The sequence below is a fragment of the Brachyhypopomus gauderio genome, chromosome 3, assembly GCF_052324685.1.
Source record: "Brachyhypopomus gauderio isolate BG-103 chromosome 3, BGAUD_0.2, whole genome shotgun sequence".
Classification (NCBI taxonomy): Eukaryota; Metazoa; Chordata; class Actinopteri; order Gymnotiformes; family Hypopomidae; genus Brachyhypopomus; species Brachyhypopomus gauderio.
In genome coordinates, this window is record NC_135213.1 from 4012951 (window position 1) to 4040683 (window position 27733).

Genomic DNA, 27733 nt, shown 5'->3' on the forward strand with positions numbered 1-27733 from the left:
AGTTTTCCTCATCCTGGAAGGAGACCCCATGCATGTATTGCTTGATGTTTGCATCAAATAGATAGTAAGATAAAGGCAGAAACTTATGCATCTATCTATCTATCTGTCTATCTGTCTATCTATCTATCTATCTATCTATCTATCTATCTATCTATCTATCTATCTGCTTACCTCCTGTCCAGATGTCACTTATAACGAATGAGGACATGCCAAAGGGTCAGAAACCTCAGGTTTTGGCCAAACCAGGCGTGCTGGCGTGAGGTTTTCCTCGTCCTGTAAGGAGACCCCATGCATGTATTGTTTGATGTTTGCATCAAGTAAATAGTAAGATAAAGGCAGAAACGTATGCATCTATCGATCTAAATGCTTAACTCCTGTCCAGATGTCACTTATAACGATTGAGGACATGCCAAAGGGTCAGAAGCCTCAGGTTTTGGCCAAACCAGGCGTGCTGGCGTGAAGTTTTCCTCATCCTGGAAGGAGACCCCATGCATGTATTGCTTGATGTTTGCATCAAATAGATAGTAAGATAAAGGCAGAAACTTATGCATCTATCTATCTATCTATCTATCTATCTATCTATCTATCTATCTATCTATCTATCTATCTATCTATCTATCTATCTGCTTACCTCCTGTCCAGATGTCACTTATAACGAATGAGGACATGCCAAAGGGTCAGAAACCTCAGGTTTTGGCCAAACCAGGCGTGCTGGCGTGAGGTTTTCCTCGTCCTGGAAGAAGACCCCATGCATGTATTGTTTGATGTTTGCATCAAGTAAATAGTAAGATAAAGGCAGAAACGTATGCATCTATCGATCTAAATGCTTAACTCCTGTCCAGATGTCACTTATAACGATTGAGGACATGCCAAAGGGTCAGAAGCCTCAGGTTTTGGCCAAACCAGGCGTGCTGGCGTGAAGTTTTCCTCATCCTGGAAGGAGACCCCATGCATGTATTGCTTGATGTTTGCATCAAATAGATAGTAAGATAAAGGCAGAAACTTATGCATCTATCTATCTATCTGTCTATCTATCTATCTATCTATCTATCTATCTATCTATCTATCTATCTATCTATCTATCTATCTATCTATCTATCTATCTATCTATCTATCTATCTATCTATCTGCTTACCTCCTGTCCAGATGTCACTTATAACGAATGAGGACATGCCAAAGGGTCAGAAGCCTCAGGTTTTGGCCAAACCAGGCGTGCTGGCGTGAAGTTTTCCTCATCCTGGAAGGAGACCCCATGCATGTATTGCTTGATGTTTGCATCAAATAGATAGTAAGATAAAGGCAGAAACTTATGCATCTATCTATCTATCTGTCTATCTATCTATCTATCTATCTATCTATCTATCTATCTATCTATCTATCTATCTATCTATCTATCTATCTATCTATCTATCTATCTATCTATCTATCTATCTGCTTACCTCCTGTCCAGATGTCACTTATAACGAATGAGGACATGCCAAAGGGTCAGAAACCTCAGGTTTTGGCCAAACCAGGCGTGCTGGCGTGAGGTTTTCCTCGTCCTGTAAGGAGACCCCATGCATGTATTGTTTGATGTTTGCATCAAGTAAATAGTAAGATAAAGGCAGAAACGTATGCATCTATCGATCTAAATGCTTAACTCCTGTCCAGATGTCACTTATAACGATTGAGGACATGCCAAAGGGTCAGAAGCCTCAGGTTTTGGCCAAACCAGGCGTGCTGGCGTGAAGTTTTCCTCATCCTGGAAGGAGACCCCATGCATGTATTGCTTGATGTTTGCATCAAATAGATAGTAAAATAAAGGCAGAAACTTATGCATCTATCTATCTATCTGTCTATCTATCTATCTATCTATCTATCTATCTATCTATCTATCTATCTATCTATCTATCTATCTATCTATCTATCTATCTATCTGCTTACCTCCTGTCCAGATGTCACTTATAACGAATGAGGACATGCCAAAGGGTCAGAAACCTCAGGTTTTGGCCAAACCAGGCGTGCTGGCGTGAGGTTTTCCTCGTCCTGTAAGGAGACCCCATGCATGTATTGTTTGATGTTTGCATCAAGTAAATAGTAAGATAAAGGCAGAAACGTATGCATCTATCGATCTAAATGCTTAACTCCTGTCCAGATGTCACTTATAACGATTGAGGACATGCCAAAGGGTCAGAAGCCTCAGGTTTTGGCCAAACCAGGCGTGCTGGCGTGAAGTTTTCCTTGTCCTAGAAGAAGACCCCATGCATGTATTATTTGATGTTTGCATCAAGTAACTAGTAAGATAAAGGCAGAAACGTATGCATCTATCGATCAAAATGCTTACCTCCTGTCCAGATGTCACTTATAACGAATGAGGACATGCCAAAGGGTCAGAAACCTCAGGTTTTGGCCAAACCAGGCGTGCTGGCGTGAGGTTTTCCTTGTCCTGGAAGGAGACCCCATGCATGTATTGCTTGATGTTTGCATCAAATAGATAGTAAGATAAAGGCAGAAACTTATGCATCTATCTATCTATCTATCTATCTATCTATCTATCTATCTATCTATCTATCTATCTATCTATCTATCTATCTATCTATCTATCTATCTGCTTACCTCCTGTCCAGATGTCACTTATAACGAATGAGGACATGCCAAAGGGTCAGAAACCTCAGGTTTTGGCCAAACCAGGCGTGCTGGCGTGAGGTTTTCCTCGTCCTGGAAGAAGACCCCATGCATGTATTGTTTGATGTTTGCATCAAGTAAATAGTAAGATAAAGGCAGAAACGTATGCATCTATCGATCTAAATGCTTAACTCCTGTCCAGATGTCACTTATAACGATTGAGGACATGCCAAAGGGTCAGAAGCCTCAGGTTTTGGCCAAACCAGGCGTGCTGGCGTGAAGTTTTCCTCATCCTGGAAGGAGACCCCATGCATGTATTGCTTGATGTTTGCATCAAATAGATAGTAAGATAAAGGCAGAAACTTATGCATCTATCTATCTATCTGTCTATCTATCTATCTATCTATCTATCTATCTATCTATCTATCTATCTATCTATCTATCTATCTATCTGCTTACCTCCTGTCCAGATGTCACTTATAACGAATGAGGACATGCCAAAGGGTCAGAAACCTCAGGTTTTGGCCAAACCAGGCGTGCTGGCGTGAGGTTTTCCTCGTCCTGTAAGGAGACCCCATGCATGTATTGTTTGATGTTTGCATCAAGTAAATAGTAAGATAAAGGCAGAAACGTATGCATCTATCGATCTAAATGCTTAACTCCTGTCCAGATGTCACTTATAACGATTGAGGACATGCCAAAGGGTCAGAAGCCTCAGGTTTTGGCCAAACCAGGCGTGCTGGCGTGAAGTTTTCCTCATCCTGGAAGGAGACCCCATGCATGTATTGCTTGATGTTTGCATCAAATAGATAGTAAGATAAAGGCAGAAACTTATGCATCTATCTATCTATCTATCTATCTATCTATCTATCTATCTATCTATCTATCTATCTATCTATCTATCTATCTATCTATCTATCTATCTATCTATCTATCTATCTATCTATCTATCTATCTATCTATCTGCTTACCTCCTGTCCAGATGTCACTTATAACGAATGAGGACATGCCAAAGGCTCAGAAACCTCAGGTTTTGGCCAAACCAGGCGTGCTGGCGTGAGGTTTTCCTCGTCCTGGAAGGAGACCCCATGCATGTATTGTTTGATGTTTGCATCAAGTAAATAGTAAGATAAAGGCAGAAACGTATGCATCTATCGATCTAAATGCTTAACTCCTGTCCAGATGTCACTTATAACGATTGAGGACATGCCAAAGGGTCAGAAGCCTCAGGTTTTGGCCAAACCAGGCGTGCTGGCGTGAAGTTTTCCTTGTCCTAGAAGAAGACCCCATGCATGTATTATTTGATGTTTGCATCAAGTAACTAGTAAGATAAAGGCAGAAACGTATGCATCTATCGATCTAAATGCTTACCTCCTGTCCAGATGTCACTTATAACGAATGAGGACATGCCAAAGGGTCAGAAACCTCAGGTTTTGGCCAAACCAGGCGTGCTGGCGTGAGGTTTTCCTTGTCCTGGAAGGAGACCCCATGCATGTATTGTTTGATGTTTGCATCAAGTAAATAGTAAGATAAAGGCAGAAACGTATGCATCTATCGATCTAAATGCTTAACTGCTGTCCAGATGTCACTTATAACGATTGAGGACATGCCAAAGGGTCAGAAGCCTCAGGTTTTGGCCAAACCAGGCGTGCTGGCGTGAAGTTTTCCTTGTCCTGGAAGAAGACCCCATGCATGTATTATTTGATGTTTGCATCAAGTAATTAATAAGATAAAGGCAGAAACGTATGCATCTATCGATCTAAATGCTTAACTCCTGTCCAGATGTCACTTATAACGATTGAGGACATGCCAAAGGGTCAGAAGCCTCAGGTTTTGGCCAAACCAGGCGTGCTGGCGTGAAGTTTTCCTTGTCCTGGAAGGAGACCCCATGCATGTATTGCTTGATGTTTGCATCAAATAGATAGTAAGATAAAGGCAGAAACTTATGCATCTATCTATCTATCTATCTATCTATCTATCTATCTATCTATCTATCTATCTATCTATCTATCTATCTATCTATCTATCTATCTATCTGCTTACCTCCTGTCCAGATGTCACTTATAACGAATGAGGACATGCAAAAGGGTCAGAAACCTCAGGTTTTGGCCAAACCAGGCGTGCTGGCGTGAGGTTTTCCTCGTCCTGGAAGAAGACCCCATGCATGTATTGTTTGATGTTTGCATCAAGTAAATAGTAAGATAAAGGCAGAAACGTATGCATCTATCGATCTAAATGCTTAACTCCTGTCCAGATGTCACTTATAACGATTGAGGACATGCCAAAGGGTCAGAAGCCTCAGGTTTTGGCCAAACCAGGCGTGCTGGCGTGAAGTTTTCCTTGTCCTTGAAGGAGACCCCATGCATGTATTGCTTGATGTTTGCATCAAATAGATAGTAAGATAAAGGCAGAAACTTATGCATCTATCTATCTATCTATCTAACTATCTATCTATCTATCTATCTATCTATCTATCTATCTATCTATCTATCTATCTATCTGCTTACCTCCTGTCCAGATGTCACTTATAACGAATGAGGACATGCCAAAGGGTCAGAAACCTCAGGTTTTGGCCAAACCAGGCGTGCTGGCGTGAGGTTTTCCTCGTCCTGGAAGGAGACCCCATGCATGTATTGTTTGATGTTTGCATCAAGTAAATAGTAAGATAAAGGCAGAAACGTATGCATCTATCGATCTAAATGCTTAACTCCTGTCCAGATGTCACTTATAACGATTGAGGACATGCCAAAGGGTCAGAAGCCTCAGGTTTTGGCCAAACCAGGCGTGCTGGCGTGAAGTTTTCCTTGTCCTAGAAGAAGACCCCATGCATGTATTATTTGATGTTTGCATCAAGTAACTAGTAAGATAAAGGCAGAAACGTATGCATCTATCGATCTAAATGCTTACCTCCTGTCCAGATGTCACTTATAACGAATGAGGACATGCCAAAGGGTCAGAAACCTCAGGTTTTGGCCAAACCAGGCGTGCTGGCGTGAGGTTTTCCTTGTCCTGGAAGGAGACCCCATGCATGTATTGCTTGATGTTTGCATCAAATAGATAGTAAGATAAAGGCAGAAACTTATGCATCTATCTATCTATCTATCTATCTATCTATCTATCTATCTATCTATCTATCTATCTATCTATCTATCTATCTATCTATCTATCTGCTTACCTCCTGTCCAGATGTCACTTATAACGAATGAGGACATGCCAAAGGGTCAGAAACCTCAGGTTTTGGCCAAACCAGGCGTGCTGGCGTGAGGTTTTCCTCGTCCTGTAAGGAGACCCCATGCATGTATTGTTTGATGTTTGCATCAAGTAAATAGTAAGATAAAGGCAGAAACGTATGCATCTATCGATCTAAATGCTTAACTCCTGTCCAGATGTCACTTATAACGATTGAGGACATGCCAAAGGGTCAGAAGCCTCAGGTTTTGGCCAAACCAGGCGTGCTGGCGTGAAGTTTTCCTTGTCCTGGAAGGAGACCCCATGCATGTATTGCTTGATGTTTGCATCAAATATATAGTAAGATAAAGGCAGAAACTTATGCATCTATCTATCTATCTATCTATCTATCTATCTATCTATCTATCTATCTATCTATCTATCTATCTATCTATCTATCTATCTATCTATCTATCTATCTATCTATCTATCTATCTATCTATCTATCTATCTATCTATCTATCTATCTGCTTACCTCCTGTCCAGATGTCACTTATAACGAATGAGGACATGCCAAAGGGTCAGAAACCTCAGGTTTTGGCCAAACCAGGCGTGCTGGCGTGAGGTTTTCCTCGTCCTGGAAGGAGACCCCATGCATGTATTGTTTGATGTTTGCATCAAGTAAATAGTAAGATAAAGGCAGAAACGTATGCATCTATCGATCTAAATGCTTAACTCCTGTCCAGATGTCACTTATAACGATTGAGGACATGCCAAAGGGTCAGAAGCCTCAGGTTTTGGCCAAACCAGGCGTGCTGGCGTGAAGTTTTCCTTGTCCTGGAAGGAGACCCCATGCATGTATTGCTTGATGTTTGCATCAAATAGATAGTAAGATAAAGGCAGAAACTTATGCATCTATCTATCTATCTATCTATCTATCTATCTATCTATCTATCTATCTATCTATCTATCTATCTATCTATCTATCTATCTATCTATCTATCTATCTATCTATCTATCTATCTATCTATCTATCTATCTATCTATCTATCTATCTATCTATCTATCTATCTATCTATCTATCTGCTTACCTCCTGTCCAGATGTCACTTATAACGAATGAGGACATGCCAAAGGGTCAGAAACCTCAGGTTTTGGCCAAACCAGGCGTGCTGGCGTGAGGTTTTCCTCGTCCTGTAAGGAGACCCCATGCATGTATTGTTTGATGTTTGCATCAAGTAAATAGTAAGATAAAGGCAGAAACGTATGCATCTATCGATCTAAATGCTTAACTCCTGTCCAGATGTCACTTATAACGATTGAGGACATGCCAAAGGGTCAGAAGCCTCAGGTTTTGGCCAAACCAGGCGTGCTGGCGTGAAGTTTTCCTCATCCTGGAAGGAGACCCCATGCATGTATTGCTTGATGTTTGCATCAAATAGATAGTAAGATAAAGGCAGAAACTTATGCATCTATCTATCTATCTATCTATCTATCTATCTATCTATCTATCTATCTATCTATCTATCTATCTATCTATCTATCTATCTATCTATCTATCTATCTATCTATCTATCTATCTATCTGCTTACCTCCTGTCCAGATGTCACTTATAACGAATGAGGACATGCCAAAGGGTCAGAAACCTCAGGTTTTGGCCAAACCAGGCGTGCTGGCGTGAGGTTTTCCTCGTCCTGTAAGGAGACCCCATGCATGTATTGTTTGATGTTTGCATCAAGTAAATAGTAAGATAAAGGCAGAAACGTATGCATCTATCGATCTAAATGCTTAACTCCTGTCCAGATGTCACTTATAACGATTGAGGACATGCCAAAGGGTCAGAAGCCTCAGGTTTTGGCCAAACCAGGCGTGCTGGCGTGAAGTTTTCCTCATCCTGGAAGGAGACCCCATGCATGTATTGCTTGATGTTTGCATCAAATAGATAGTAAGATAAAGGCAGAAACTTATGCATCTATCTATCTATCTATCTATCTATCTATCTATCTATCTATCTATCTGCTTACCTCCTGTCCAGATGTCACTTATAACGAATGAGGACATGCCAAAGGGTCAGAAACCTCAGGTTTTGGCCAAACCAGGCGTGCTGGCGTGAGGTTTTCCTCGTCCTGGAAGAAGACCCCATGCATGTATTGTTTGATGTTTGCATCAAGTAAATAGTAAGATAAAGGCAGAAACGTATGCATCTATCGATCTAAATGCTTAACTCCTGTCCAGATGTCACTTATAACGATTGAGGACATGCCAAAGGGTCAGAAGCCTCAGGTTTTGGCCAAACCAGGCGTGCTGGCGTGAAGTTTTCCTCATCCTGGAAGGAGACCCCATGCATGTATTGCTTGATGTTTGCATCAAATAGATAGTAAGATAAAGGCAGAAACTTATGCATCTATCTATCTATCTGTCTATCTATCTATCTATCTATCTATCTATCTATCTATCTATCTATCTATCTATCTATCTATCTGCTTACCTCCTGTCCAGATGTCACTTATAACGAATGAGGACATGCCAAAGGGTCAGAAACCTCAGGTTTTGGCCAAACCAGGCGTGCTGGCGTGAGGTTTTCCTCGTCCTGTAAGGAGACCCCATGCATGTATTGTTTGATGTTTGCATCAAGTAAATAGTAAGATAAAGGCAGAAACGTATGCATCTATCGATCTAAATGCTTAACTCCTGTCCAGATGTCACTTATAACGATTGAGGACATGCCAAAGGGTCAGAAGCCTCAGGTTTTGGCCAAACCAGGCGTGCTGGGGTGAAGTTTTCCTCATCCTGGAAGGAGACCCCATGCATGTATTGCTTGATGTTTGCATCAAATAGATAGTAAGATAAAGGCAGAAACTTATGCATCTATCTATCTATCTGTCTATCTATCTATCTATCTATCTATCTATCTATCTATCTATCTATCTATCTATCTGCTTACCTCCTGTCCAGATGTCACTTATAACGAATGAGGACATGCCAAAGGGTCAGAAACCTCAGGTTTTGGCCAAACCAGGCGTGCTGGCGTGAGGTTTTCCTCGTCCTGTAAGGAGACCCCATGCATGTATTGTTTGATGTTTGCATCAAGTAAATAGTAAGATAAAGGCAGAAACGTATGCATCTATCGATCTAAATGCTTAACTCCTGTCCAGATGTCACTTATAACGATTGAGGACATGCCAAAGGGTCAGAAGCCTCAGGTTTTGGCCAAACCAGGCGTGCTGGGGTGAAGTTTTCCTCATCCTGGAAGGAGACCCCATGCATGTATTGCTTGATGTTTGCATCAAATAGATAGTAAGATAAAGGCAGAAACTTATGCATCTATCTATCTATCTATCTATCTATCTATCTATCTATCTATCTATCTATCTATCTATCTATCTATCTATCTATCTATCTATCTATCTGCTTACCTCCTGTCCAGATGTCACTTATAACGAATGAGGACATGCCAAAGGGTCAGAAACCTCAGGTTTTGGCCAAACCAGGCGTGCTGGCGTGAGGTTTTCCTCGTCCTGTAAGGAGACCCCATGCATGTATTGTTTGATGTTTGCATCAAGTAAATAGTAAGATAAAGGCAGAAACGTATGCATCTATCGATCTAAATGCTTAACTCCTGTCCAGATGTCACTTATAACGATTGAGGACATGCCAAAGGGTCAGAAGCCTCAGGTTTTGGCCAAACCAGGCGTGCTGGCGTGAAGTTTTCCTCATCCTGGAAGGAGACCCCATGCATGTATTGCTTGATGTTTGCATCAAATAGATAGTAAGATAAAGGCAGAAACGTATGCATCTATCTATCTATCTATCTATCTATCTATCTATCTATCTATCTATCTATCTATCTATCTATCTATCTGCTTACCTCCTGTCCAGATGTCACTTATAACGAATGAGGACATGCCAAAGGGTCAGAAACCTCAGGTTTTGGCCAAACCAGGCGTGCTGGCGTGAGGTTTTCCTCGTCCTGTAAGGAGACCCCATGCATGTATTGTTTGATGTTTGCATCAAGTAAATAGTAAGATAAAGGCAGAAACGTATGCATCTATCGATCTAAATGCTTAACTCCTGTCCAGATGTCACTTATAACGATTGAGGACATGCCAAAGGGTCAGAAGCCTCAGGTTTTGGCCAAACCAGGCGTGCTGGCGTGAAGTTTTCCTCATCCTGGAAGGAGACCCCATGCATGTATTGCTTGATGTTTGCATCAAATAGATAGTAAGATAAAGGCAGAAACTTATGCATCTATCTATCTATCTATCTATCTATCTATCTATCTATCTATCTATCTATCTGCTTACCTCCTGTCCAGATGTCACTTATAACGAATGAGGACATGCCAAAGGGTCAGAAACCTCAGGTTTTGGCCAAACCAGGCGTGCTGGCGTGAGGTTTTCCTCGTCCTGGAAGAAGACCCCATGCATGTATTGTTTGATGTTTGCATCAAGTAAATAGTAAGATAAAGGCAGAAACGTATGCATCTATCGATCTAAATGCTTAACTCCTGTCCAGATGTCACTTATAACGATTGAGGACATGCCAAAGGGTCAGAAGCCTCAGGTTTTGGCCAAACCAGGCGTGCTGGCGTGAAGTTTTCCTCATCCTGGAAGGAGACCCCATGCATGTATTGCTTGATGTTTGCATCAAATAGATAGTAAGATAAAGGCAGAAACTTATGCATCTATCTATCTATCTATCTATCTATCTATCTATCTATCTATCTATCTATCTGCTTACCTCCTGTCCAGATGTCACTTATAACGAATGAGGACATGCCAAAGGGTCAGAAACCTCAGGTTTTGGCCAAACCAGGCGTGCTGGCGTGAGGTTTTCCTCGTCCTGGAAGAAGACCCCATGCATGTATTGTTTGATGTTTGCATCAAGTAAATAGTAAGATAAAGGCAGAAACGTATGCATCTATCGATCTAAATGCTTAACTCCTGTCCAGATGTCACTTATAACGATTGAGGACATGCCAAAGGGTCAGAAGCCTCAGGTTTTGGCCAAACCAGGCGTGCTGGGGTGAAGTTTTCCTCATCCTGGAAGGAGACCCCATGCATGTATTGCTTGATGTTTGCATCAAATAGATAGTAAGATAAAGGCAGAAACTTATGCATCTATCTATCTATCTATCTATCTATCTATCTATCTATCTATCTATCTATCTATCTATCTATCTATCTATCTATCTATCTATCTATCTATCTATCTATCTGCTTACCTCCTGTCCAGATGTCACTTATAACGAATGAGGACATGCCAAAGGGTCAGAAACCTCAGGTTTTGGCCAAACCAGGCGTGCTGGCGTGAGGTTTTCCTCGTCCTGTAAGGAGACCCCATGCATGTATTGTTTGATGTTTGCATCAAGTAAATAGTAAGATAAAGGCAGAAACGTATGCATCTATCGATCTAAATGCTTAACTCCTGTCCAGATGTCACTTATAACGATTGAGGACATGCCAAAGGGTCAGAAGCCTCAGGTTTTGGCCAAACCAGGCGTGCTGGCGTGAAGTTTTCCTCATCCTGGAAGGAGACCCCATGCATGTATTGCTTGATGTTTGCATCAAATAGATAGTAAGATAAAGGCAGAAACTTATGCATCTATCTATCTATCTATCTATCTATCTATCTATCTATCTATCTATCTATCTATCTATCTATCTATCTGCTTACCTCCTGTCCAGATGTCACTTATAACGAATGAGGACATGCCAAAGGGTCAGAAACCTCAGGTTTTGGCCAAACCAGGCGTGCTGGCGTGAGGTTTTCCTCGTCCTGTAAGGAGACCCCATGCATGTATTGTTTGATGTTTGCATCAAGTAAATAGTAAGATAAAGGCAGAAACGTATGCATCTATCGATCTAAATGCTTAACTCCTGTCCAGATGTCACTTATAACGATTGAGGACATGCCAAAGGGTCAGAAGCCTCAGGTTTTGGCCAAACCAGGCGTGCTGGCGTGAAGTTTTCCTCATCCTGGAAGGAGACCCCATGCATGTATTGCTTGATGTTTGCATCAAATAGATAGTAAGATAAAGGCAGAAACTTATGCATCTATCTATCTATCTATCTATCTATCTATCTATCTATCTATCTATCTATCTGCTTACCTCCTGTCCAGATGTCACTTATAACGAATGAGGACATGCCAAAGGGTCAGAAACCTCAGGTTTTGGCCAAACCAGGCGTGCTGGCGTGAGGTTTTCCTCGTCCTGGAAGAAGACCCCATGCATGTATTGTTTGATGTTTGCATCAAGTAAATAGTAAGATAAAGGCAGAAACGTATGCATCTATCGATCTAAATGCTTAACTCCTGTCCAGATGTCACTTATAACGATTGAGGACATGCCAAAGGGTCAGAAGCCTCAGGTTTTGGCCAAACCAGGCGTGCTGGCGTGAAGTTTTCCTCATCCTGGAAGGAGACCCCATGCATGTATTGCTTGATGTTTGCATCAAATAGATAGTAAGATAAAGGCAGAAACTTATGCATCTATCTATCTATCTGTCTATCTATCTATCTATCTATCTATCTATCTATCTATCTATCTATCTGCTTACCTCCTGTCCAGATGTCACTTATAACGAATGAGGACATGCCAAAGGGTCAGAAACCTCAGGTTTTGGCCAAACCAGGCGTGCTGGCGTGAGGTTTTCCTCGTCCTGTAAGGAGACCCCATGCATGTATTGTTTGATGTTTGCATCAAGTAAATAGTAAGATAAAGGCAGAAACGTATGCATCTATCGATCTAAATGCTTAACTCCTGTCCAGATGTCACTTATAACGATTGAGGACATGCCAAAGGGTCAGAAGCCTCAGGTTTTGGCCAAACCAGGCGTGCTGGGGTGAAGTTTTCCTCATCCTGGAAGGAGACCCCATGCATGTATTGCTTGATGTTTGCATCAAATAGATAGTAAGATAAAGGCAGAAACTTATGCATCTATCTATCTATCTATCTATCTATCTATCTATATATCTATCTATCTATCTATCTATCTATCTATCTATCTATCTATCTATCTATCTATCTATCTATCTGCTTACCTCCTGTCCAGATGTCACTTATAACGAATGAGGACATGTCAAAGGCTCAGAAACCTCAGGTTTTGGCCAAACCAGGCGTGCTGGCGTGAGGTTTTCCTCGTCCTGGAAGGAGACCCCATGCATGTATTGTTTGATGTTTGCATCAAGTAAATAGTAAGATAAAGGCAGAAACGTATGCATCTATCGATCTAAATGCTTAACTCCTGTCCAGATGTCACTTATAACGATTGAAGACATGCCAAAGGGTCAGAAGCCTCAGGTTTTGGCCAAACCAGGCGTGCTGGCGTGAAGTTTTCCTCATCCTGGAAGGAGACCCCATGCATGTATTGCTTGATGTTTGCATCAAATAGATAGTAAGATAAAGGCAGAAACTTATGCATCTATCTATCTATCTATCTATCTATCTATCTATCTATCTATCTATCTATCTATCTATCTATCTATCTATCTATCTATCTATCTATCTATCTATCTGCTTACCTCCTGTCCAGATGTCACTTATAACGAATGAGGACATGCCAAAGGGTCAGAAACCTCAGGTTTTGGCCAAACCAGGCGTGCTGGCGTGAGGTTTTCCTCGTCCTGGAAGGAGACCCCATGCATGTATTGTTTGATGTTTGCATCAAGTAAATAGTAAGATAAAGGCAGAAACGTATGCATCTATCGATCTAAATGCTTAACTCCTGTCCAGATGTCACTTATAACGATTGAGGACATGCCAAAGGGTCAGAAGCCTCAGGTTTTGGCCAAACCAGGCGTGCTGGCGTGAAGTTTTCCTTGTCCTGGAAGAAGACCCCATGCATGTATTATTTGATGTTTGCATCAAGTAACTAGTAAGATAAAGGCAGAAACGTATGCATCTATCGATCTAAATGCTTACCTCCTGTCCAGATGTCACTTATAACGAATGAGGACATGCCAAAGGGTCAGAAACCTCAGGTTTTGGCCAAACCAGGCGTGCTGGCGTGAGGTTTTCCTTGTCCTGGAAGGAGACCCCATGCATGTATTGTTTGATGTTTGCATCAAGTAAATAGTAAGATAAAGGCAGAAACGTATGCATCTATCGATCTAAATGCTTAACTCCTGTCCAGATGTCACTTATAACGATTGAGGACATGCCAAAGGGTCAGAAGCCTCAGGTTTTGGCCAAACCAGGCGTGCTGGCGTGAAGTTTTCCTTGTCCTGGAAGAAGACCCCATGCATGTATTATTTGATGTTTGCATCAAGTAATTAGTAAGATAAAGGCAGAAACGTATGCATCTATCGATCTAAATGCTTAACTCCTGTCCAGATGTCACTTATAACGATTGAGGACATGCCAAAGGGTCAGAAGCCTCAGGTTTTGGCCAAACCAGGCGTGCTGGCGTGAAGTTTTCCTCATCCTGGAAGGAGACCCCATGCATGTATTGCTTGATGTTTGCATCAAATAGATAGTAAGATAAAGGCAGAAACTTATGCATCTATCTATCTATCTATCTATCTATCTATCTATCTATCTATCTATCTATCTATCTATCTATCTATCTATCTATCTATCTATCTATCTATCTATCTATCTATCTATCTATCTGCTTACCTCCTGTCCAGATGTCACTTATAACGAATGAGGACATGCCAAAGGGTCAGAAACCTCAGGTTTTGGCCAAACCAGGCGTGCTGGCGTGAGGTTTTCCTCGTCCTGGAAGGAGACCCCATGCATGTATTGCTTGATGTTTGCATCAAATAGATAGTAAGATAAAGGCAGAAACTTATGCATCTATCTATCTATCTATCTATCTATCTATCTATCTATCTATCTATCTATCTATCTATCTATCTATCTATCTATCTATCTATCTATCTATCTATCTATCTATCTATCTATCTATCTATCTGCTTACCTCCTGTCCAGATGTCACTTATAACGAATGAGGACATGCCAAAGGGTCAGAAACCTCAGGTTTTGGCCAAACCAGGCGTGCTGGCGTGAGGTTTTCCTCGTCCTGGAAGGAGACCCCATGCATGTATTGTTTGATGTTTGCATCAAGTAAATAGTAAGATAAAGGCAGAAACGTATGCATCTATCGATCTAAATGCTTAACTCCTGTCCAGATGTCACTTATAACGATTGAGGACATGCCAAAGGGTCAGAAGCCTCAGGTTTTGGCCAAACCAGGCGTGCTGGCGTGAAGTTTTCCTTGTCCTGGAAGAAGACCCCATGCATGTATTATTTGATGTTTGCATCAAGTAACTAGTAAGATAAAGGCAGAAACGTATGCATCTATCGATCTAAATGCTTACCTCCTGTCCAGATGTCACTTATAACGAATGAGGACATGCCAAAGGGTCAGAAACCTCAGGTTTTGGCCAAACCAGGCGTGCTGGCGTGAGGTTTTCCTTGTCCTGGAAGGAGACCCCATGCATGTATTGTTTGATGTTTGCATCAAGTAAATAGTAAGATAAAGGCAGAAACGTATGCATCTATCGATCTAAATGCTTAACTCCTGTCCAGATGTCACTTATAACGATTGAGGACATGCCAAAGGGTCAGAAGCCTCAGGTTTTGGCCAAACCAGGCGTGCTGGCGTGAAGTTTTCCTTGTCCTGGAAGAAGACCCCATGCATGTATTATTTGATGTTTGCATCAAGTAATTAGTAAGATAAAGGCAGAAACGTATGCATCTATCGATCTAAATGCTTAACTCCTGTCCAGATGTCACTTATAACGATTGAGGACATGCCAAAGGGTCAGAAGCCTCAGGTTTTGGCCAAACCAGGCGTGCTGGCGTGAAGTTTTCCTCATCCTGGAAGGAGACCCCATGCATGTATTGCTTGATGTTTGCATCAAATAGATAGTAAGATAAAGGCAGAAACTTATGCATCTATCTATCTATCTATCTATCTATCTATCTATCTATCTATCTATCTATCTATCTATCTATCTATCTATCTATCTATCTATCTATCTATCTATCTATCTATCTATCTATCTGCTTACCTCCTGTCCAGATGTCACTTATAACGAATGAGGACATGCCAAAGGGTCAGAAACCTCAGGTTTTGGCCAAACCAGGCGTGCTGGCGTGAGGTTTTCCTCGTCCTGGAAGGAGACCCCATGCATGTATTGTTTGATGTTTGCATCAAGTAAATAGTAAGATAAAGGCAGAAACGTATGCATCTATCGATCTAAATGCTTACCTCCTGTCCAGATGTCACTTATAACGAATGAGGACATGCCAAAGGGTCAGAAACCTCAGGTTTTGGCCAAACCAGGCGTGCTGGCGTGAGGTTTTCCTTGTCCTGGAAGGAGACCCCATGCATGTATTGTTTGATGTTTGCATCAAGTAAATAGTAAGATAAAGGCAGAAACGTATGCATCTATCGATCTAAATGCTTAACTCCTGTCCAGATGTCACTTATAACGATTGAGGACATGCCAAAGGGTCAGAAGCCTCAGGTTTTGGCCAAACCAGGCGTGCTGGCGTGAAGTTTTCCTTGTCCTGGAAGAAGACCCCATGCATGTATTATTTGATGTTTGCATCAAGTAACTAGTAAGATAAAGGCAGAAACGTATGCATCTATCGATCTAAATGCTTACCTCCTGTCCAGATGTCACTTATAACGATTGAGGACATGCCAAAGGGTCAGAAGCCTCAGGTTTTGGCCAAACCAGGCGTGCTGGCGTGAAGTTTTCCTTGTCCTGGAAGAAGACCTCATGCATGTATTATTTGATGTTTGCATCAAGTAATTAGTAAGATAAAGGCAGAAACGTATGCATCTATCGATCTAAATGCTTAACTCCTGTCCAGATGTCACTTATAACGATTGAGGACATGCCAAAGGGTCAGAAGCCTCAGGTTTTGGCCAAACCAGGCGTGCTGGCGTGAAGTTTTCCTTGTCCTGGAAGGAGACCCCATGCATGTATTGCTTGATGTTTGCATCAAATAGATAGTAAGATAAAGGCAGAAACGTATGCATCTATCGATCTAAATGCTTAACTCCTGTCCAGATGTCACTTATAACGATTGAGGACATGCCAAAGGGTCAGAAGCCTCAGGTTTTGGCCAAACCAGGCGTGCTGGCGTGAAGTTTTCCTCATCCTGGAAGGAGACCCCATGCATGTATTGCTTGATGTTTGCATCAAATAGATAGTAAGATAAAGGCAGAAACTTATGCATCTATCTATCTATCTATCTATCTATCTATCTATCTATCTATCTATCTATCTATCTATCTATCTATCTATCTATCTATCTGCTTACCTCCTGTCCAGATGTCACTTATAACGAATGAGGACATGCCAAAGGGTCAGAAACCTCAGGTTCGGCCTAACCAGGCGTGCTGGCGTGAGGTTTTCCTCGTCCTGGAAGAAGACCCCATGCATGTATTGTTTGATGTTTGCATCAAGTAAATAGTAAGATAAAGGCAGATACGTATGCATCTATCGATCTAAATGCTTAACTCCTGTCCAGATGTCACTTATAACGATTGAGGACATGCCAAAGGGTCAGAAGCCTCAGGTTTTGGCCAAACCAGGCGTGCTGGCGTGAAGTTTTCCTTGTCCTGGAAGGAGACCCCATGCATGTATTGCTTGATGTTTGCATCAAATAGATAGTAAGATAAAGGCAGAAACTTATGCATCTATCTATCTATCTATCTATCTATCTATCTATCTATCTATCTATCTATCTATCTGCTTACCTCCTGTCCAGATGTCACTTATAACGAATGAGGACATGCCAAAGGGTCAGAAACCTCAGGTTTTGGCCAAACCAGGCGTGCTGGCGTGAGGTTTTCCTCGTCCTGGAAGGAGACCCCATGCATGTATTGTTTGATGTTTGCATCAAGTAAATAGTAAGATAAAGGCAGAAACGTATGCATCTATCGATCTAAATGCTTAACTCCTGTCCAGATGTCACTTATAACGATTGAGGACATGCCAAAGGGTCAGAAGCCTCAGGTTTTGGCCAAACCAGGCGTGCTGGCGTGAAGTTTTCCTTGTCCTGGAAGAAGACCCCATGCATGTATTATTTGATGTTTGCATCAAGTAAATAGTAAGATAAAGGCAGAAACGTATGCATCTATCGATCTAAATGCTTAACTCCTGTCCAGATGTCACTTATAACGATTGAGGACATGCCAAAGGGTCAGAAGCCTCAGGTTTTGGCCAAACCAGGCGTGCTGGCGTGAAGTTTTCCTCATCCTGGAAGGAGACCCCATGCATGTATTGCTTGATGTTTGCATCAAATAGATAGTAAGATAAAGGCAGAAACTTATGCATCTATCTATCTATCTATCTATCTATCTATCTATCTATCTATCTGCTTACCTCCTGTCCAGATGTCTCTTATAACGAATGAGGACATGCCAAAGGCTCAGAAACCTCAGGTTTTGGCCAAACCAGGCGTGCTGGCGTGAGGTTTTCCTCGTCCTGGAAGGAGACCCCATGCATGTATTGTTTGATGTTTGCATCAAGTAAATAGTAAGATAAAGGCAGAAACGTATGCATCTATCGATCTAAATGCTTAACTCCTGTCCAGATGTCACTTATAACGATTGAGGACATGCCAAAGGGTCAGAAGCCTCAGGTTTTGGCCAAACCAGGCGTGCTGGCGTGAAGTTTTCCTTGTCCTAGAAGAAGACCCCATGCATGTATTATTTGATGTTTGCATCAAGTAACTAGTAAGATAAAGGCAGAAACGTATGCATCTATCGATCTAAATGCTTACCTCCTGTCCAGATGTCACTTATAACGAATGAGGACATGCCAAAGGGTCAGAAACCTCAGGTTTTGGCCAAACTAGGCGTGCTGGCGTGAGGTTTTCCTTGTCCTGGAAGGAGACCCCATGCATGTATTGTTTGATGTTTGCATCAAGTAAATAGTAGGATAAAGGCAGAAACGTATGCATCTATCGATCTAAATGCTTAACTCCTGTCCAGATGTCACTTATAACGATTGAGGACATGCCAAAGGGTCAGAAGCCTCAGGTTTTGGCCAAACCAGGCGTGCTGGCGTGAAGTTTTCCTTGTCCTGGAAGAAGACCCCATGCATGTATTATTTGATGTTTGCATCAAGTAACTAGTAAGATAAAGGCAGAAACGTATGCATCTATCGATCTAAATGCTTACCTCCTGTCCAGATGTCACTTATAACGAATGAGGACATGCCAAAGGGTCAGAAACCTCAGGTTTTGGCCAAACCAGGCGTGCTGGCGTGAGGTTTTCCTTGTCCTGGAAGGAGACCCCATGCATGTATTGTTTGATGTTTGCATCAAGTAAATAGTAAGATAAAGGCAGAAACGTATGCATCTATCGATCTAAATGCTTAACTCCTGTCCAGATGTCACTTATAACGAATGAGGACATGCCAAAGGGTCAGAAACCTCAGGTTCGGCCTAACCAGGCGTGCTGGCGTGAGGTTTTCCTCGTCCTGGAAGAAGACCCCATGCATGTATTGTTTGATGTTTGCATCAAGTAAATAGTAAGATAAAGGCAGAAACGTATGCATCTATCGATCTAAATGCTTAACTCCTGTCCAGATGTCACTTATAACGATTGAGGACATGCCAAAGGGTCAGAAGCCTCAGGTTTTGGCCAAACCAGGCGTGCTGGCGTGAAGTTTTCCTTGTCCTGGAAGGAGACCCCATGCATGTATTGCTTGATGTTTGCATCAAATAGATAGTAAGATAAAGGCAGAAACTTATGCATCTATCTATCTATCTATCTATCTATCTATCTATCTATCTATCTATCTATCTATCTATCTATCTATCTATCTGCTTACCTCCTGTCCAGATGTCACTTATAACGAATGAGGACATGCCAAAGGGTCAGAAACCTCAGGTTTTGGCCAAACCAGGCGTGCTGGCGTGAGGTTTTCCTCGTCCTGGAAGGAGACCCCATGCATGTATTGTTTGATGTTTGCATCAAGTAAATAGTAAGATAAAGGCAGAAACGTATGCATCTATCGATCTAAATGCTTAACTCCTGTCCAGATGTCACTTATAACGATTGAGGACATGCCAAAGGGTCAGAAGCCTCAGGTTTTGGCCAAACCAGGCGTGCTGGCGTGAAGTTTTCCTTGTCCTGGAAGAAGACCCCATGCATGTATTATTTGATGTTTGCATCAAGTAAATAGTAAGATAAAGGCAGAAACGTATGCATCTATCGATCTAAATGCTTAACTCCTGTCCAGATGTCACTTATAACGATTGAGGACATGCCAAAGGGTCAGAAGCCTCAGGTTTTGGCCAAACCAGGCGTGCTGGCGTGAAGTTTTCCTCATCCTGGAAGGAGACCCCATGCATGTATTGCTTGATGTTTGCATCAAATAGATAGTAAGATAAAGGCAGAAACTTATGCATCTATCTATCTATCTATCTATCTATCTATCTATCTATCTGCTTACCTCCTGTCCAGATGTCTCTTATAACGAATGAGGACATGCCAAAGGCTCAGAAACCTCAGGTTTTGGCCAAACCAGGCGTGCTGGCGTGAGGTTTTCCTCGTCCTGGAAGGAGACCCCATGCATGTATTGTTTGATGTTTGCATCAAGTAAATAGTAAGATAAAGGCAGAAACGTATGCATCTATCGATCTAAATGCTTAACTCCTGTCCAGATGTCACTTATAACGATTGAGGACATGCCAAAGGGTCAGAAGCCTCAGGTTTTGGCCAAACCAGGCGTGCTGGCGTGAAGTTTTCCTTGTCCTAGAAGAAGACCCCATGCATGTATTATTTGATGTTTGCATCAAGTAACTAGTAAGATAAAGGCAGAAACGTATGCATCTATCGATCTAAATGCTTACCTCCTGTCCAGATGTCACTTATAACGAATGAGGACATGCCAAAGGGTCAGAAACCTCAGGTTTTGGCCAAACCAGGCGTGCTGGCGTGAGGTTTTCCTTGTCCTGGAAGGAGACCCCATGCATGTATTGTTTGATGTTTGCATCAAGTAAATAGTAGGATAAAGGCAGAAACGTATGCATCTATCGATCTAAATGCTTAACTCCTGTCCAGATGTCACTTATAACGATTGAGGACATGCCAAAGGGTCAGAAGCCTCAGGTTTTGGCCAAACCAGGCGTGCTGGCGTGAAGTTTTCCTTGTCCTGGAAGAAGACCCCATGCATGTATTATTTGATGTTTGCATCAAGTAACTAGTAAGATAAAGGCAGAAACGTATGCATCTATCGATCTAAATGCTTACCTCCTGTCCAGATGTCACTTATAACGAATGAGGACATGCCAAAGGGTCAGAAACCTCAGGTTTTGGCCAAACCAGGCGTGCTGGCGTGAGGTTTTCCTTGTCCTGGAAGGAGACCCCATGCATGTATTGTTTGATGTTTGCATCAAGTAAATAGTAAGATAAAGGCAGAAACGTATGCATCTATCGATCTAAATGCTTAACTCCTGTCCAGATGTCACTTATAACGATTGAGGACATGCCAAAGGGTCAGAAGCCTCAGGTTTTGGCCAAACCAGGCGTGCTGGCGTGAAGTTTTCCTTGTCCTGGAAGAAGACCCCATGCATGTATTATTTGATGTTTGCATCAAGTAATTAGTAAGATAAAGGCAGAAACGTATGCATCTATCGATCTAAATGCTTAACTCCTGTCCAGATGTCACTTATAACGATTGAGGACATGCCAAAGGGTCAGAAGCCTCAGGTTTTGGCCAAACCAGGCGTGCTGGCGTGAAGTTTTCCTCATCCTGGAAGGAGACCCCATGCATGTATTGCTTGATGTTTGCATCAAATAGATAGTAAGATAAAGGCAGAAACTTATGCATCTATCTATCTATCTATCTATCTATCTATCTATCTATCTATCTATCTATCTATCTATCTATCTATCTATCTATCTATCTATCTATCTATCTATCTATCTATCTATCTGCTTACCTCCTGTCCAGATGTCACTTATAACGAATGAGGACATGCCAAAGGGTCAGAAACCTCAGGTTTTGGCCAAACCAGGCGTGCTGGCGTGAGGTTTTCCTCGTCCTGGAAGGAGACCCCATGCATGTATTGTTTGATGTTTGCATCAAGTAAATAGTAAGATAAAGGCAGAAACGTATGCATCTATCGATCTAAATGCTTAACTCCTGTCCAGATGTCACTTATAACGATTGAGGACATGCCAAAGGGTCAGAAGCCTCAGGTTTTGGCCAAACCAGGCGTGCTGGCGTGAAGTTTTCCTTGTCCTGGAAGAAGACCCCATGCATGTATTATTTGATGTTTGCATCAAGTAACTAGTAAGATAAAGGCAGAAACGTATGCATCTATCGATCTAAATGCTTACCTCCTGTCCAGATGTCACTTATAACGAATGAGGACATGCCAAAGGGTCAGAAACCTCAGGTTTTGGCCAAACCAGGCGTGCTGGCGTGAGGTTTTCCTTGTCCTGGAAGGAGACCCCATGCATGTATTGTTTGATGTTTGCATCAAGTAAATAGTAAGATAAAGGCAGAAACGTATGCATCTATCGATCTAAATGCTTAACTCCTGTCCAGATGTCACTTATAACGATTGAGGACATGCCAAAGGGTCAGAAGCCTCAGGTTTTGGCCAAACCAGGCGTGCTGGCGTGAAGTTTTCCTTGTCCTGGAAGAAGACCCCATGCATGTATTATTTGATGTTTGCATCAAGTAATTAGTAAGATAAAGGCAGAAACGTATGCATCTATCGATCTAAATGCTTAACTCCTGTCCAGATGTCACTTATAACGATTGAGGACATGCCAAAGGGTCAGAAGCCTCAGGTTTTGGCCAAACCAGGCGTGCTGGCGTGAAGTTTTCCTTGTCCTGGAAGGAGACCCCATGCATGTATTGCTTGATGTTTGCATCAAATAGATAGTAAGATAAAGGCAGAAACGTATGCATCTATCGATCTAAATGCTTAACTCCTGTCCAGATGTCACTTATAACGATTGAGGACATGCCAAAGGGTCAGAAGCCTCAGGTTTTGGCCAAACCAGGCGTGCTGGCGTGAAGTTTTCCTCATCCTGGAAGGAGACCCCATGCATGTATTGCTTGATGTTTGCATCAAATAGATAGTAAGATAAAGGCAGAAACTTATGCATCTATCTATCTATCTATCTATCTATCTATCTATCTATCTATCTATCTATCTATCTATCTATCTATCTATCTATCTATCTATCTATCTATCTATCTGCTTACCTCCTGTCCAGATGTCACTTATAACGAATGAGGACATGCCAAAGGGTCAGAAGCCTCAGGTTTTGGCCAAACCAGGCGTGCTGGCGTGAAGTTTTCCTTGTCCTGGAAGAAGACCCCATGCATGTATTATTTGATGTTTGCATCAAGTAACTAGTAAGATAAAGGCAGAAACGTATGCATCTATCGATCTAAATGCTTACCTCCTGTCCAGATGTCACTTATAACGAATGAGGACATGCCAAAGGGTCAGAAACCTCAGGTTTTGGCCAAACCAGGCGTGCTGGCGTGAGGTTTTCCTTGTCCTGGAAGGAGACCCCATGCATGTATTGTTTGATGTTTGCATCAAGTAAATAGTAAGATAAAGGCAGAAACGTATGCATCTATCGATCTAAATGCTTAACTCCTGTCCAGATGTCACTTATAACGATTGAGGACATGCCAAAGGGTCAGAAGCCTCAGGTTTTGGCCAAACCAGGCGTGCTGGCGTGAAGTTTTCCTTGTCCTGGAAGAAGACCCCATGCATGTATTATTTGATGTTTGCATCAAGTAATTAGTAAGATAAAGGCAGAAACGTATGCATCTATCGATCTAAATGCTTAACTCCTGTCCAGATGTCACTTATAACGATTGAGGACATGCCAAAGGGTCAGAAGCCTCAGGTTTTGGCCAAACCAGGCGTGCTGGCGTGAAGTTTTCCTCATCCTGGAAGGAGACCCCATGCATGTATTGCTTGATGTTTGCATCAAATAGATAGTAAGATAAAGGCAGAAACTTATGCATCTATCTATCTATCTATCTATCTATCTATCTATCTATCTATCTATCTATCTATCTATCTATCTATCTATCTATCTATCTATCTATCTATCTATCTATCTATCTATCTGCTTACCTCCTGTCCAGATGTCACTTATAACGAATGAGGACATGCCAAAGGGTCAGAAACCTCAGGTTTTGGCCAAACCAGGCGTGCTGGCGTGAGGTTTTCCTCGTCCTGGAAGGAGACCCCATGCATGTATTGTTTGATGTTTGCATCAAGTAAATAGTAAGATAAAGGCAGAAACGTATGCATCTATCGATCTAAATGCTTAACTCCTGTCCAGATGTCACTTATAACGATTGAGGACATGCCAAAGGGTCAGAAGCCTCAGGTTTTGGCCAAACCAGGCGTGCTGGCGTGAAGTTTTCCTTGTCCTGGAAGAAGACCCCATGCATGTATTATTTGATGTTTGCATCAAGTAACTAGTAAGATAAAGGCAGAAACGTATGCATCTATCGATCTAAATGCTTACCTCCTGTCCAGATGTCACTTATAACGAATGAGGACATGCCAAAGGGTCAGAAACCTCAGGTTTTGGCCAAACCAGGCGTGCTGGCGTGAGGTTTTCCTTGTCCTGGAAGGAGACCCCATGCATGTATTGTTTGATGTTTGCATCAAGTAAATAGTAAGATAAAGGCAGAAACGTATGCATCTATCGATCTAAATGCTTAACTCCTGTCCAGATGTCACTTATAACGATTGAGGACATGCCAAAGGGTCAGAAGCCTCAGGTTTTGGCCAAACCAGGCGTGCTGGCGTGAAGTTTTCCTTGTCCTGGAAGAAGACCCCATGCATGTATTATTTGATGTTTGCATCAAGTAATTAGTAAGATAAAGGCAGAAACGTATGCATCTATCGATCTAAATGCTTAACTCCTGTCCAGATGTCACTTATAACGATTGAGGACATGCCAAAGGGTCAGAAGCCTCAGGTTTTGGCCAAACCAGGCGTGCTGGCGTGAAGTTTTCCTTGTCCTGGAAGGAGACCCCATGCATGTATTGCTTGATGTTTGCATCAAATAGATAGTAAGATAAAGGCAGAAACGTATGCATCTATCGATCTAAATGCTTAACTCCTGTCCAGATGTCACTTATAACGATTGAGGACATGCCAAAGGGTCAGAAGCCTCAGGTTTTGGCCAAACCAGGCGTGCTGGCGTGAAGTTTTCCTCATCCTGGAAGGAGACCCCATGCATGTATTGCTTGATGTTTGCATCAAATAGATAGTAAGATAAAGGCAGAAACTTATGCATCTATCTATCTATCTATCTATCTATCTATCTATCTATCTATCTATCTATCTATCTATCTATCTATCTATCTATCTATCTATCTATCTATCTGCTTACCTCCTGTCCAGATGTCACTTATAACGAATGAGGACATGCCAAAGGGTCAGAAACCTCAGGTTCGGCCAAACCAGGCGTGCTGGCGTGAGGTTTTCCTCGTCCTGGAAGGAGACCCCATGCATGTATTGTTTGATGTTTGCATCAAGTAAATAGTAAGATAAAGGCAGAAACGTATGCATCTATCGATCTAAATGCTTAACTCCTGTCCAGATGTCACTTATAACGATTGAGGACATGCCAAAGGGTCAGAAGCCTCAGGTTTTGGCCAAACCAGGCGTGCTGGCGTGAAGTTTTCCTTGTCCTGGAAGGAGACCCCATGCATGTATTGCTTGATGTTTGCATCAAATAGATAGTAAGATAAAGGCAGAAACTTATGCATCTATCTATCTATCTATCTATCTATCTATCTATCTATCTATCTATCTATCTATCTATCTATCTATCTATCTATCTGCTTACCTCCTGTCCAGATGTCACTTATAACGAATGAGGACATGCCAAAGGGTCAGAAACCTCAGGTTTTGGCCAAACCAGGCGTGCTGGCGTGAGGTTTTCCTCGTCCTGGAAGGAGACCCCATGCATGTATTGTTTGATGTTTGCATCAAGTAAATAGTAAGATAAAGGCAGAAACGTATGCATCTATCGATCTAAATGCTTAACTCCTGTCCAGATGTCACTTATAACGATTGAGGACATGCCAAAGGGTCAGAAGCCTCAGGTTTTGGCCAAACCAGGCGTGCTGGCGTGAAGTTTTCCTTGTCCTAGAAGAAGACCCCATGCATGTATTATTTGATGTTTGCATCAAGTAACTAGTAAGATAAAGGCAGAAACGTATGCATCTATCGATCTAAATGCTTACCTCCTGTCCAGATGTCACTTATAACGAATGAGGACATGCCAAAGGGTCAGAAACCTCAGGTTTTGGCCAAACCAGGCGTGCTGGCGTGAGGTTTTCCTTGTCCTGGAAGGAGACCCCATGCATGTATTGTTTGATGTTTGCATCAAGTAAATAGTAAGATAAAGGCAGAAACGTATGCATCTATCGATCTAAATGCTTAACTCCTGTCCAGATGTCACTTATAACGATTGAGGACATGCCAAAGGGTCAGAAGCCTCAGGTTTTGGCCAAACCAGGCGTGCTGGCGTGAAGTTTTCCTTGTCCTGGAAGAAGACCCCATGCATGTATTATTTGATGTTTGCATCAAGTAATTAGTAAGATAAAGGCAGAAACGTATGCATCTATCGATCTAAATGCTTAACTCCTGTCCAGATGTCACTTATAACGATTGAGGACATGCCAAAGGGTCAGAAGCCTCAGGTTTTGGCCAAACCAGGCGTGCTGGCGTGAAGTTTTCCTTGTCCTGGAAGGAGACCCCATGCATGTATTGCTTGATGTTTGCATCAAATAGATAGTAAGATAAAGGCAGAAACTTATGCATCTATCTATCTATCTATCTATCTATCTATCTATCTATCTATCTATCTATCTATCTATCTATCTGCTTACCTCCTGTCCAGATGTCACTTATAACGAATGAGGACATGCCAAAGGGTCAGAAACCTCAGGTTTTGGCCAAACCAGGCGTGCTGGCGTGAGGTTTTCCTCGTCCTGGAAGGAGACCCCATGCATGTATTGTTTGATGTTTGCATCAAATAAATAGTAAGATAAAGGCAGAAACGTATGCATCTATCGATCTAAATGCTTAACTCCTGTCCAGATGTCACTTATAACGATTGAGGACATGCCAAAGGGTCAGAAACCTCAGGTTTTGGCCAAACCAGGCGTGCTGGCGTGAGGTTTTCCTCGTCCTGGAAGAAGACCCCATGCATGTATTGTTTGATGTTTGCATCAAGTAAATAGTAAGATAAAGGCAGAAACGTATGCATCTATCGATCTAAATGCTTAACTCCTGTCCAGATGTCACTTATAACGATTGAGGACATGCCAAAGGGTCAGAAGCCTCAGGTTTTGGCCAAACCAGGCGTGCTGGCGTGAAGTTTTCCTCATCCTGGAAGGAGACCCCATGCATGTATTGCTTGATGTTTGCATCAAATAGATAGTAAGATAAAGGCAGAAACTTATGCATCTATCTATCTATCTATCTATCTATCTATCTATCTATCTATCTATCTATCTATCTGCTTACCTCCTGTCCAGATGTCACTTATAACGAATGAGGACATGCCAAAGGCTCAGAAACCTCAGGTTTTGGCCAAACCAGGCGTGCTGGCGTGAGGTTTTCCTCGTCCTGGAAGGAGACCCCATGCATGTATTGTTTGATGTTTGCATCAAGTAAATAGTAAGATAAAGGCAGAAACGTATGCATCTATCGATCTAAATGCTTAACTCCTGTCCAGATGTCACTTATAACGATTGAGGACATGCCAAAGGGTCAGAAACCTCAGGTTTTGGCCAAACCAGGCGTGCTGGCGTGAGGTTTTCCTCGTCCTGGAAGAAGACCCCATGCATGTATTGTTTGATGTTTGCATCAAGTAAATAGTAAGATGAAGGCAGAAACGTATGCATCTATCGATCTAAATGCTTAACTCCTGTCCAGATGTCACTTATAACGATTGAGGACATGCCAAAGG